This window comes from Lissotriton vulgaris, chromosome 7 (assembly GCF_964263255.1).
Source record: "Lissotriton vulgaris chromosome 7, aLisVul1.2, whole genome shotgun sequence".
Taxonomy (NCBI): Eukaryota; Metazoa; Chordata; class Amphibia; order Caudata; family Salamandridae; genus Lissotriton; species Lissotriton vulgaris.
The window spans coordinates 410,595,431-410,608,798 of record NC_141695.1 but is presented as its reverse complement, the minus strand read 5'-3'; the positions used below and the strand labels follow the sequence as shown (position 1 = coordinate 410,608,798).

The 13,368-nt window shown below is 46.5% G+C and overlaps 1 protein-coding gene across 2 annotated transcripts in view; it reads left to right on the top strand.

The window, feature by feature from the left end:
* LOC147701756 (uncharacterized) overlaps positions 1-13,368 on the top strand; it is a 157,216-nt gene that overhangs the window by 50,133 nt on the left and 93,715 nt on the right. The gene's annotated exons all lie outside the window — the stretch shown is intronic.

Sequence of the window (13,368 nt, the reverse complement as noted above, 5' to 3'; positions counted from 1 at the left end):
CTGATGTATATGTTTCATGCAATGGATTTGGTTGTGTAGTATTGTTTGTGAGAGGAGGTTGTGACGTAGAGGGGGTGGTGATGTGTTTATGAGTAGAGTGTATATTGTGTGTAGGAGGGAATGAAGTAGAGGTGAGAGTATTTATCGTAGACTGGTTTGTTGCAAGAGTTACAAAGCGTGGTGGTGTGCAGTGTGTTTGTGTTGTGATGTAATAGAAATCTTTATTGCATGATTAAAAAAAACCTTTGCAAGTTACAGAATTTTAAGAACGATATATCAATAAATACATATAAAAATAAGTATAGGATCCTATGCATTATGAAGATTATAAAAATGTTTAAAACATACTTATAAAAAGGAGAGCTAAGGATCATGTCCATTGTACAGTAAGGTGGCAGTTGGAACTAGGCTAGTAATTGTGTTGGTGAGAGATCGCGTACTTGGGACACCTCACCAAGTTTTTTTTCTGCTTGTTCCAAAAACCTTACTAGGGCACAGTTTAATTTAGTGTTCCGAGGGTCAAAGCAAGCCAAGACTGCTGCTCTACATGATCTAATCATGTTTGTGTTCCAGAGCTTCCTCAGGAGGGACCGTCTTTCGTTCAGCAGGTTTGGGCAAAGACAAAGGATGTGTACTATGTCTTCTTTTTGATTCCCGCAGAGTCTACATTGTTCCTGTCCGTGGGCTCTTTTTCATTTTGGCAAATGGACCAACAGGTTGATTACTCCCATTCTCAACTTTAGGAAACTTAATTTTGTTCGAGCAGTGAATGGTTGAGTTAGGTACTCCTGTGGGGTCAACAGGACATAGGATTGCAAGGACATCCATCCGTGACTTCTTTTTGCCAGCCGAGCTTTGTCTTCCACGGAAGAGAGCTTTTTTGTGCTTATTTTCGCTAGTCGTTTGAATTCATTATGGCTTACTTGCATGCCCCAAAGGTCTTTCAGGCCTAGTGTTCTTAATCCTCTTTTCCAATATGCATGCCCTGCTCGCCATAGATTCATTTGAAGGCAAGACTATAGATGTTGCGCTAGGCTGCCTTCCTTCGATGACATCAATTTATGACAGCACGGATGTATGATGTTAGCACGCATACTATTACCACGCATACCTTTACAACGCGGTATTTACAATGAATACCGTTACAACGCATAGCGCTTTGAGGTGCTGGATAGTGGTAAGTATAATTTTATATTCCAACTCCAGTCCCCGTGGACACTAGGGAAGGTGTTGGATATAAAATTAAACTTATTCCCTATCCTAGAGCGCCCCCCAGCGCAATGCGTTGTAATGGTATGCCTGGTAATGCCTGCATTGTAATGGTAGTGCGTGGTAAAAAATGCGTGCTAAACGTTGTATACCTGACAGCACATTAGAAAACTCAAGGCTCTGGCAAGTGATTGGTGGCAGATTCCCTGTTCCAACCTAATTTGGGCCGGTGATGTTTGACTTGGTAGCTTGAACACTATTCTATAAATTTTTATGATAATTTTGTCCAGTTGGCCGCTATCCAAGCCTTTTAGAACCTCGCTTCCGTAGGTTAATGTGGGAATAATTTTTGCTTGCGCTACCTGGATTGTTGGAGCGAACGTTGGGCCTTGTAGTTTCTTATGTATAGAACTGATTGCGACTGTTTGTGTTGTGCGTTAGTGTTATTATGGTAGAAGGGAGAGGAGGGTGTTTGTTGGACAAGTGATGGAAGGATGATTATATGTTTGTTAGTGATAAAAGGTGGTCTGTTAAATGTAATTACAGCAGGGAGAGTGTGTCTGAATGGGATGTAGATATGTATGGTGTTGATTGGCGTTGTGTTAGTGATGAGTGTATTGTTAGTGGTATAGGATAGAGTTGTGTACTGTTTGTAGGTGATGGGAATATGTGTGGTAGTTGGGATAGTAGGGTGTGTAGATGTGGTTTGGTTGGGTTTGTAGTGCATGCTGGTACATTAATCTGTGCATAGTGTTGTGTGTAGTGTACATTTGGTGCAAGTGTGTTACTCTGTTTGTGGCTGTGGATGTGCGGACTAGGTATTGCTAAATGAGAAAAAGGGCAGCATTTCTGGCCCTAGTCCCAACCAGTCTCGAACAGGCTCAAACAGGCAACTGCCCTTGTCCTCTCTGCCCTTAACAGGCTCAAACAGGCAACTGCCCTTGTCCTCTCTACCGTTAGCCTCGACGCCTGGGCTGAGACGCCCTAATCCTGGCCTTTTTTTATAGCCCTAGTAATCAGGTGACCCCTTCAGCCAATGGGAACCCTTGCCCTAACACTATCCAATCACAACACTAGCAATAAAATCTAGAACCAGTAGGAGACCACAACCTTACAGCCAATCTTAGCCCTAGTCCAAGCACCCAATCAATTAAAAACCCCTGATCTCTACGTCCAATAAAGCCCTAGCTCTACCAGTAGTCCCAAAACAAGTCAATGCAACCAATGGCTCAGGTAACCCTAGTCCCTACTTCCAATAGAAAGCCTAACCCTGCTCTAAGTCCCACACCTAGTCCAGCAACCAATCACACCAGAAGCCCTAATCGCTACTTCCAATTAAAGGTCTAACCCTAGCCCTAGCCCCACCCTACTCTCAACAACCAATAACATAGGAAGCCCCAGTCCCTACTTCCAATAGAAATCTTAACCCTAGCCCTAGTCCCAACCCTACAATGATTGAAATCACAGAGGAGGGGAGGAGCATGTCCCGTCTAGTTTCGCTATGAGTAGGGACAACCTATGTAAGCCAATCGGGCGCCTTTCATCTTGCTTGCGACCCTCGAGGCGCTGCCAGCCGCGAAGGGCTTTTTTCACCCAAAAGGAACCCGTTGGGTCTTTTATGCCATGCACCTGCGCCATGAATGAAATGGCCGCCCTATGCCTATTGGCCGTTGCCGCTGATCGGCCCTCCCTGTGCAGTGCTACCAAGAACCCCAGGAAGGATTCCTCCTGACCCCAGCTCTGATCCCCTGCCGGACCCAAAAATGTGCAATAGGAACGAAACGTTCCCTCGTATGCCTTCCTTGTCCTGGGGGCTAAGCTTGCTGCCACGAGGTCTTGTAGTCCGGGGCACCGATTATCCATAGTGCTTCGGGGAATGGTGCCGCCACTAGGTCCGCCGTAGGCAGATAACCCCTGAACGCCTGCATACGTGAATGAGAAAGTGCATCAGCTGCATGATTTAGTACGCCTGGCACATGTTTCGCCCTGAACTGTACATTCAGTCTCATGCAAAGCAGCACAACTTCCTTCAACAATCTCAAGATCCATTTGCAGCGCGCTGCCTGTTGGTTAATGCATTCGACCACAGTCATATTATCAGACCAAAACACTACTGCGCGGTCCCTGAAGTCGTCAGGCCATGCCATCAGAGCAACCCAAATGGGGAATAACTCCAAGAAACCAATGTTACCTGTGAGACCACTGGAGTGCCACCAGGCCGGATATGTTTGCGCCGACCATCGATTACCTAAGATGGCGCCAAATCCCACGCTCCCCGCCGAGTCAGTCCACAGACCTAGTTCATCTGAAGACACTGGCGGCTTGTTCCACACGACTCGACCGTTGAAGTCCGCCAGAAATGCCAACCAAATGCGCATATCCTGGCGAACCTCTGCCGACAGTCTTGTACGGTGGTGTCCCTCTTTGAGACCGACCATAGCTTGTGCAATAGAGCGTGAGAAGGGGCGGGCCATAGGTATTACCCTCAAAGCAAAGTTAAGCTGACCCACTGTTTGCTGTAACTGGTGCAGGGTCACTTTCTCTTTACCCAGGCATTGCATCAAGGAAGCCCTAAACTTGGCCACCTTTTCCATCGGTAAACGGAAACATCCCTCCACAGAATCGAGCTCAATTCCCAGAAACTCCAGTGAAGTAGATGGTCCAACCGTCTTACCTGGTGCCAACGGGACTCCAAACTCCCTCATGAGGATGCAGAAGTCGTGCAGCGCCTGCGCACATTTCGTGTCGCCGGCTGCTCCCAAAAACAGGAAGTCGTCGAGATAATGCATAACATGCCTATGCCCTGTGGCCTCGGTGAATGCCCACTCTAAAAAACAACTGAACATTTCGAAATAGGCACAAGAAATGGAGCAACCCATAGGCATGCATTTATCCATGTAATAACTTCCTTGGAATGCAAAACCCAGCAAACGCTGATCCTGCGGGTGTACCGGGAGCAACCGGAACGCCGACTCGATATCTGATTTCGCCATCAGCGGCCCGGGGCCCAGGCGATTTAACATGGCCACGGCATCATCGAACGATGCGTACCGCACCGAACAGACTTCTGGGACAATGGCCTCATTCACCGAGGAACCCCTTGGAGCCGACAGATTATGAATAAGTCTAAACTCCCCTGGGTCTTTCTTCGGGACAACCCCTAACGGGGAACAGATGAAATCCGCCTCCGGTGGGCGATGAAAAGGCCCTGCCACTCGCCCCAAGCTGACTTCCTTTGCAATTTTTCTCTCTACCACACTTGGATTATGTTGCGCCGATAACTGGTTTTTACAAAAGGAGTTCCCTCGAAAATCCCCCGCCGGGATGTGGAAGCCGTGCAAGAATCCCTTCCTCAACACCCCAGCGGAGATATGATCAGGGTATTTGTTCAACCAAGGAGTCATAGCCATGAGATCAACGGGTGTAGGCAATTGGTCACAACGTTCTACCTTACTCCTGCTTGGAGCCTCCCTTTCCTCCCGCCCCGTTATTTTTTGATCTACATGAACTCTCTGGGTGTGAGGAATTCCCACAGCCCGCACACACATGCTTGAACCTACATGTTCCTTGCGGTCTGTTACAGTTGCCTCGATTGAAGCCCCAACAGACCCCCCGCTTGCCGCCATTCCCGCCGGTTTTCGGCTGGTGATCGATACCGGCGCCTGCTCGAAAGGGCACCACGGGCTTTTGGCGGAAGGCCCCCGACCCACTCCCGCCCGGCGAGGATGTACCTGCCGCCCCCGGCAGGAGCTGCTTATGCCATGAGACCGAGTCGAGGCAGTCCCATGTCAGAGAGGCATCATATTCTTTCGCTTTTCGGAATTTCATGTCATAACCTTTCCATTCCTCACCCTCATACATTGCATAAAAATCCATAATACGAGTTTGATAGCAAGACAGTTCAGTTAACACCTCGGGTTTACGTTCCCCCATAACTGCAGTAAAGATTGCAAAGGCCTTCGCCCAATTCGTTATCGTTTCATCCACCCTGAATTCCGCCATCTTGGCGCGCCACACGCTCGGGTGCCACAAATCTTTCTGGGTTTTAGCATATTCCATCTCGCGATGGTCAGTTAATAATGAAAACATATTGACATACTTGTCTCCCCATATTAACTCTTTTGTGGCCATAGGGATGTGCTGTGCCACCCTCTCCCGCCTTGAGGGTAATGAGCCCTCCCCTGCCACTGGCAAAGCGAGCTTACCCGGTTCAGTCGTTGTTCCCGCCATTTTCTCGAGACCAACTGCAGGTCCTACCGGTGTCATCTGTGGGGGAACAAGAGGAAGATTCGCCTTTGCGGCATCTCGCGACTGCCGCAATTGCTGGATTAGTAGCTTGGCCTCTTCGGCCGTGTCTCCGGGCGCCTTGGCACCCCCTGCCTTTTTATTGTGCCATGCGGCCAACTGGGTGCCCAATTCAGGAGGCATATCTTCATCGTTAGCGGGGGTAATCACTACCGGGATCGGTTGACCCGCGCCTGGGATTGGTACTGGGATGTCTGCCGGTGTGACAGGGGTGGCCGGGGGTACCCCTGGGGCCGGAACCTCTGAGACCGGAACCTCCCCTGAAACCGCCCTCCTCTTGACCCGCTTCCCTCTACCCTCGGGGACGATTCCCGGCAAGGCCGGGCCTATTACCTTCTTAGGGTTACCAGGATTGTTCAGTGCAGCCAGTTGTTGTTTGACCTCCGCCAAACCTCGACCGATCGATGGGACTTGACCGAGTTTCCGCTCCATGCCAGCCATCCGGTTCACCAACATGCGTAGCACTTTATCCGTCTCGGAACCCTTTCCTGCTTTCTTGCCAGCCATGGTTTTCGATTATCCGCTCCTAGACAATCAACGAGGTCCTGGACTCTTCGCCTTCGAGTAACTGAAAGAGAAACACAAGAATTACAAGTTCTCAAAATTGCTGCTTGTTCCGTCGAGGGCTCACGAGCAACGAGTGGGTGCAGCCTTCAGAGCCCAGGAACAAGAGGACGCTTCTTCGGATTCCCGCTCTATTTATTCTTCTGCGGGAGGGCGTGTACCCTCCTCCGGTACGCCTACTGGGCGTGGTCTTCGGTGTAGGTGTCTAGGACAACCCCTCTTGGGCGGGAAAAAGGCGCGCCCCGGCTACGCCGCTTCGGGCATACCAGCCGAGACACGCCCCCCGCCCAAAATGGTTTCCCGGGAGGATCGGGGCACCCAACCATACGTTCGGGGGGACCGAGTGGTCGCCCCTTTCCACAATGATTGAAATCACAGACCCAGAAACCAATCAGAACCCTCAAATACCCAACCAATGAGGACATTAACCCTAATCCTATAGAAACACCAGATACAACCACCAATCAGTGTAGACATGTACCAACCACTAGCAGACCATATAAGGTCCCAGCGACCTCAGACAAGGTTTTCTGGCCATGGAGTTGGAAGCTGCTTCTCCTGTTCAGAATCTCCTAGGAGACAGACAGGCTCAATCCACACTTTGGACTTCAGCAGGTAAGGGCCTCACTAACTTGAAATCTAACAATACTGTTTGAATAAAACTGTACTCCCTCTGCTGGCCAAAAACTAAGTGCACAGGCCCTAGTAAACACAGTTTAAACAGCTCACAGAAGCACCCTCTAATGTAGAAAATCCCTGTTGCTGGGGGGGAAGCAGGGGGGCTGGTTTCACTGGCTTGTGAACACAAAATGGTGGCTGGGAGTGCACTGTTTTAACATACAGGTCCTAGCACAGAGCAAAGGAGAAATTTGGAGGGAAAACAGACTAGTCACCAAGGAATGAGAGGGACAAACTACAGAGGTTGGACTGCAATTCCCACAATTCAACACGCTAAATGGAGGCAATCATGAGCAGGGAAAACCACATGTTTAAAACACAAACCAGGTGATCAAATATGCAATTACAGGCAGGCTAAAATTGCAATTTTTAACTGTAACAACCACAGGCAAAGACAGCAAAAACAGAAAGTGAAAATCGTTTTTAAACAACTTTTTGTCTTGGGAAGAGACAGCACTAGTCTGTCTCCTTTCCACTTCCAGGACTCTGCTCACTGCAATCTGGGGCACAGGTAGGCCATCTGTCTAAAAACTTTAATATGATGGCATTAGCACAGTTTTGAAGGAGACAGGAAGAGGGCCTTGACAGAGGGAGATGTTGACCAGAGAGGTCCAATAGGAAAGAGAATGGATATAGAAGTCAACGGCAATGGCACTAGGGATGGGGTCAAGAGTTTTGTATTAATGTAATTATGTTTATATTTATTTTGTATGCGTGTGAAGCATGTATTTTTGGTATAATATTTGTTTTTGTTTTTATTATCTGTGTAAAAATGTTAGTTGTTATTAAATTTTTTTGTTCTAATTTTGCATTTTTAGTTCCGTAGTGGGATGTGGGTTTATAGGGTAATACTGTGAGAAGTTACCTAATTGCCTCAAATTGTAAAGCGCTCTGATATCCTTCGGGATCAGGTTCGCGCTATATAAAACTTTATAAATAAATAAAATAAATAAATATAAAACGTTATAAATAAATAAACATGGGGAATCTAATGGGCACTGAATCAACAAGTACAAACACAACAGCTCAATACAACCTGAGTGCACGAGTAGGAATGGGCCATGCGATGGAGCGTAGAGAGACAAGGGGAGTACGTACAACATTTATATAAAGGAATAATAACCAGTGGCGCTCTGATATCCTTCGGGATCAAGTTTGCACTATATAAAACTTTATAAATAAAAAATAAATAAAATCCCCAAAACAATAAGTTTAAGAGTCAAATGAGGAGTCTAAAAGGCATTGAATCAAATGTTGAACATCTAACAGATCATTTATACACCTGGGTGAACGAAGAATGTGCTAGACGATGGAGCATAATGACTTAAGGGGAGAAAAATTCAATAATCATGTACTGGAATGATAACCAAACCAAAAATAATGATCATATACAAGAATAATAACCAATACTATAGTATGTCTGATGTGCTTAGAACTCAAAATTGCCCCTCATGTTAAGGCAAGAACTTGTTCATGAGGAATTTTTTTGCTTCCAGTTTGAAAGCAACCTTGGAAGAGATCCTCTGAATTTCCGGTGGAAGAGAGTTACACATTTTAGGAGCGGCGCCAGAGAAGGCTTGTTGGCATGTTTTCTTTTTGCAGAAGATCTGTGGCTTCAAGAGGAGGGAATTAGCACTCCTTGACAATCTACCCCCCCCCCCCGGGTAGTTCTAGTTTTTGTGCATGGTAGATGGGGGTTTTGAAGTGGAGGGCTTTGTGTGATAGGCAGGCAATCTTCAGTTGAATTCTAGCTTTGTAGGGTAGCCAGTTTAGCGATTTTAAAACCGGGGAGATGTGTGCCCGTAATCAATCTGGCAGCAGCGTTCAGAGAAGACTTTAGGGGGGCCAAAGAGTATTTGGGGAGGCCAATTAGTGTAGCACTGCCATAGTAAAGTCTCGGAAGAACAAGCGCTTGATGGGGTTCGAAGCAACCTGTGACGAATATAGGGAAATTCGTCACAGGCTGAGACACACACAATGAAACGTTGGTGCAAGGAGAAGTGCATGTCCTCTGTTGAGATATCCCAGCACTGTGTCTACTCAGCAATGTCACAGCTCAAGTGATGGGCCTCGTAGCCTGGACTTATCACATGTCTGAGTGTCACAACATCCTAAAAGAGCTGCGCTCCTCAAAGGGCTTGGAAAGCTGGAAGACACAAAAGTCATCCTGAATATCAGCGATGCTTCAGACCGATAGCTTAGCATCACCACAGAGTTCCAGTGTATCTACAGCCGCAAGTAGAGGAAGAACTAAAGAGCCTTCTAGCACAGGACATCATTGAGCCCATGAAGGACCAGCGCCATGAGTGGCCCCCATTGGGTCTGTGCTGAAAAAAACATGCAGACAATACATATCTGCGTCAACATGTGTCTACCATACACGACCATCAAAAGGGAACGGCACCCAGGACTGCACCTGAATGACAGGATCAGTTGCCTGACTGGAACCTGTGGTTTCTCCAAGCTAGACCTATTCAAAGGTTATCACCAGCTGGTACTTGACCCGCAATCACGTTACATTAACACATTCTCCACTCACTTGGGGCTGTTCCGGTACAAGCAATTGCAACTGAAATATTTCAAGAGATGATGGGGAGAGTGATAAGGCCCATCAAAAACTGTCTGAACTACAACAATGACATCCTTGTTTTTGGGTGCACTAATGAGGAGCACGACCTGGCACTGAGGGTGGTACGCAACCGGTTAGAGAGGGCTAGCCTGATACTGAATGTGGACAAATGTGAGCAAAGAAAGGGAATGAGACAGGTCCCCAGTAAAGTCGAAATGCTTAACAAAGATTTCACAACAGTGAGCACCCCACTTTGTGAACTAAATATACCAGGGCAACCATTTCTCTGGATGTCGGAGTGCGACAAAGCATTCATGGACATCCGGCATGTTGTCACAACAATAGACCACCTCACCTACTTTGATGCTTCTCTATGCACGGAGCTTACTGTGCAATCAAGCCCAGTGGGGTTAGGGGTCGTTCTGGCCCAACATAGCCCCTAACGAGAGTCTGAGATGGATTTTTGTATACAGAAGCAGAAGCTTGATGGAAATGGAAAGGGTAAACTCCCAACCAGAGAAAGGGAGCCCAGCAGTATTGTTGGCCTGTGAGTACAACCGCATGTTTATTTATGGGAACCCTTTCACTATTGTGATTGATCACCAAGCACGAGTTACGACATACGGCAACCCGATCCCAAAAATTTCAAGCGCTTCAAAAGGTGGACGATACGATTAATGGACTACGACTTCAAAATTGTCCACAAACCAGGGAAGGTGCACAACCTCGCTGACTACGTCACAGCACCCAATGAAGTGTGCAAAGGAGAAGTTTTCCATGGCTAAGGAATACCTCATTTTGTGATGCAACACGAACAGGGGTTCACAATAAACCACACAAAGTCCCATCTGCAACCGTCCCACATACAACAATACCTCGGTGCCACAATAAACACCTCAAAAGCGGTAGCTTATCCCTCTCCTGTCAGAATAGCAAACATGCAAGCTCTTCTTACAAAATTTCAACCTAAACAGTCCCTTCCAGCATGAGTGTTCATGCAGCTCATAGGGATTATGGTCTCTTGCATATTTATAGTACCTCATGCAAGACTACAAATGCGTCCCCTTCAAGAGTGCTTAGCACGCCAGTGGAACCAGGCTCAAGGTCGGTTGACAGATCTAGTGTTGGTGGATGGTCGTACTCATCGCTCTCTGCAGTGGTGGAACACCAAAAACCTTTTCAAAGGGCGACCATTCCTAGTGCCAGTTCCTCAAATCGTCTTGACAGCAGACGCATCACTCTCCGGCTGGGGAGCTCACCTACTGCAAAACACCATGCAGGGCAGGTGGACACCACAACAAAGGTTACTCCACATACACCACCTGGAGTTACTAGCCATATTCCTAGCATCAAAAGCATTCCAAAAGCAAATATCAGGCAAGACTGTATTAGTCCGCACGGACAACCTGACAGCCATGTATTACATACAAAAACAGGGCGGAACACACTCCCTGCAACTCTCTCAGCTAGCGCAGAACATATGGCGGTGGGCTATACCTCAGAACATATTCCTATTAGCCCAACATGTTCCAGGAGTACAGAACACCATGGCAGATCTGTTGAGCCGCCAAACACAACAGATCCACGAGTTGGAACTTCAACCACAAGTTCTTCAACCGTTCTTTGAGATGTGGGGACAACCTCAGATAGACCCCTTTGCCACCCACGAAAACTCCAAATTCCCAAGCTTCACCACCAGATATCCACACCCACTCTCCAAAGGCAATGCGATATGGATGAACTGGTCAGACGGATTTGTGTACTCTTTTCCGCCTCTGCCACTCATGCCACTAGTACTATGCAAACTACAGCAACATTCTCTAACCCTCATCCTAGTTGCTCCAACGTGGGCCAGACAACCGTGGTACACCACACTACTGGAACTTTCTATAGTACCGCACCAAAAACTATACCCATCTCCACGCCTCTTAACCCAGAACCATGGAGAGATCAGACACCCGGACCCAGCTCAGCTCAACCTTGTGATCTGGCTCCTGAGGTCCTAGAATTTGGTTACCTTAAGCTTCCTCCTGACTGCATGAACATCATAAAAGAACCTGGACGTCCAACCACTAGAGCATGCTATGCAGCCAAGTGGAAATGTTTTGTAATATATTGTCACATCAACAATATAAATCCCCTAGATGTGTCTATTCAACACAACATAGGCTACTTATTACACCTCCAAAGATGTAATTTAGCCTACACATCTATTAGACTGCATCTTGCTGCCATAGCAGCATAACTTTAGAAATAAATATCTACAAAATAGACGGCATCTATCTCTTTTCAGAGTACCTGCTATGAAAGCCTTTATGGAAGGCCTTAAAAGAATAATTCCTCCCAGAGCACAACCTTCACCGGTGTGGAATTTAAACATAGTTCTCACACGGCTAGTGGGACCTCCCTTTGAACCTTTACATAAATGTGAACTACAATTCCTAACATGAAAGGGTTCGTTCCTAGTAGCTATTACTTCTCTACGAAGAGTTAGTGAACTACAGGAATTAACTCTTCAAGAACCTTTACTGCAAATGCATGATAATAAGGTTGTTCTCCTTACTAATCCTAAATTCCTTCCTAAAGTAATTTCTCCCTTCCACCTCAATCAATCTGTAACTGCCCGTTTTTTTCTCGCAGCCACAAACAGTCGCAGAAAGACCTTAGATGTAAAAAGAGCATTAAAAAGAGCATTACTATACTACATTGAGAGAACACAACCCTTTTGTAAGACCAAACAACTTTTCGTATCTTTCTCACCACCACACATTGCAACCCTACATCAAAATCTGGGATAGCCAGATGGATTGTCAAATGTATACAAATTTGCTACCACAAAGCTAAACGTACATTATCTGTTCCTCCTAAAGCCCACTATACAAGAAAGATAGGGGCTTCAATGGCATTTTTAGTGAACATTCCCTTAGATGACATCTGCAAAGCAGCTACATGGTCCACACCGCACACATGACACTATTGTGTAGATGTACAAACTAAACAACAAGCTACTGTAGGCCAGGCTGTACTCAAAACACTATTTCAAACTACTGCAACAGATACTGGTGGTTGCCGCTAAGAGGGGGTACTGTTGTATAATCTATGCAACAGTGTGTAATCTGCAGCTCATATGCCTCGAACGGAAAATGCTACTTACCAGTATGCATCTGTTCTTGGCATGTATAGCCGCAGAGTTACACATGCCCACTCGCCTCCCCAGCTACCTTTATCTGTTCCAGTATTATCTTAATTAGATACAGCTTACATGGACATCCTTCCTTTTCTTGCAAAGCTCCATCATTTCCCTAAAGGCAAAAAACAAGCCAATGCCCATGCACAATGTTATCCAAAGGAGGAGTCACCTATCTCATGACTTCCAAAGAACTTTTCTGGACAAAAACAAGTGCAAACATCTGGGCCCAACACTAGATGGCAATCTATGCAACAGTGTGTAACTCTGCAGCTCTAGATGCCAAGAACAAATGCATACTGGTAAGTAGCATTTTCCTTTCTGTACATCCTTGTACCTCAGTAATAGATGATTTGATGGAGAAGAGTTCCCTCATAATGGACTTCCGCATGACTTCTGTCTCAGTCACTGTGGAGCTAAACTGGATTTGCCCATATCTCTTTTGTTTCCCACACAGTGCTGAAGCAAAGATGAGTTGTTTTGGTTTGTTGGGGTGAACATGAGGCTAGGCAATCATGAAGGAAATCATAAAGGCTTTCACAGTGTCCAGTCCTGGACCGTATGTCATAAGGACTGACCTGAGTAGGGCAGATCTTCTTATGTATATTGACTGATGGCACTGTGTCAGATGAACTGTCTGTCAAAGGCTCCTGATGAGAAACTCACCGGCAGGAAACGTGCTGCAAACTGCAAGTGTGTTGGTGTGAGAGATCTGCTGATTTACATAGGCGCTCTTACTCTTCCAAACTCTGAGTGAGGTCCATAAAAACTAATCAGCTATATATATATATCAGTGGGAACCTAATCTCTGGAAGAGGATGACATCTTTACAGACTGGGATCAAGAGTGTGAGCTG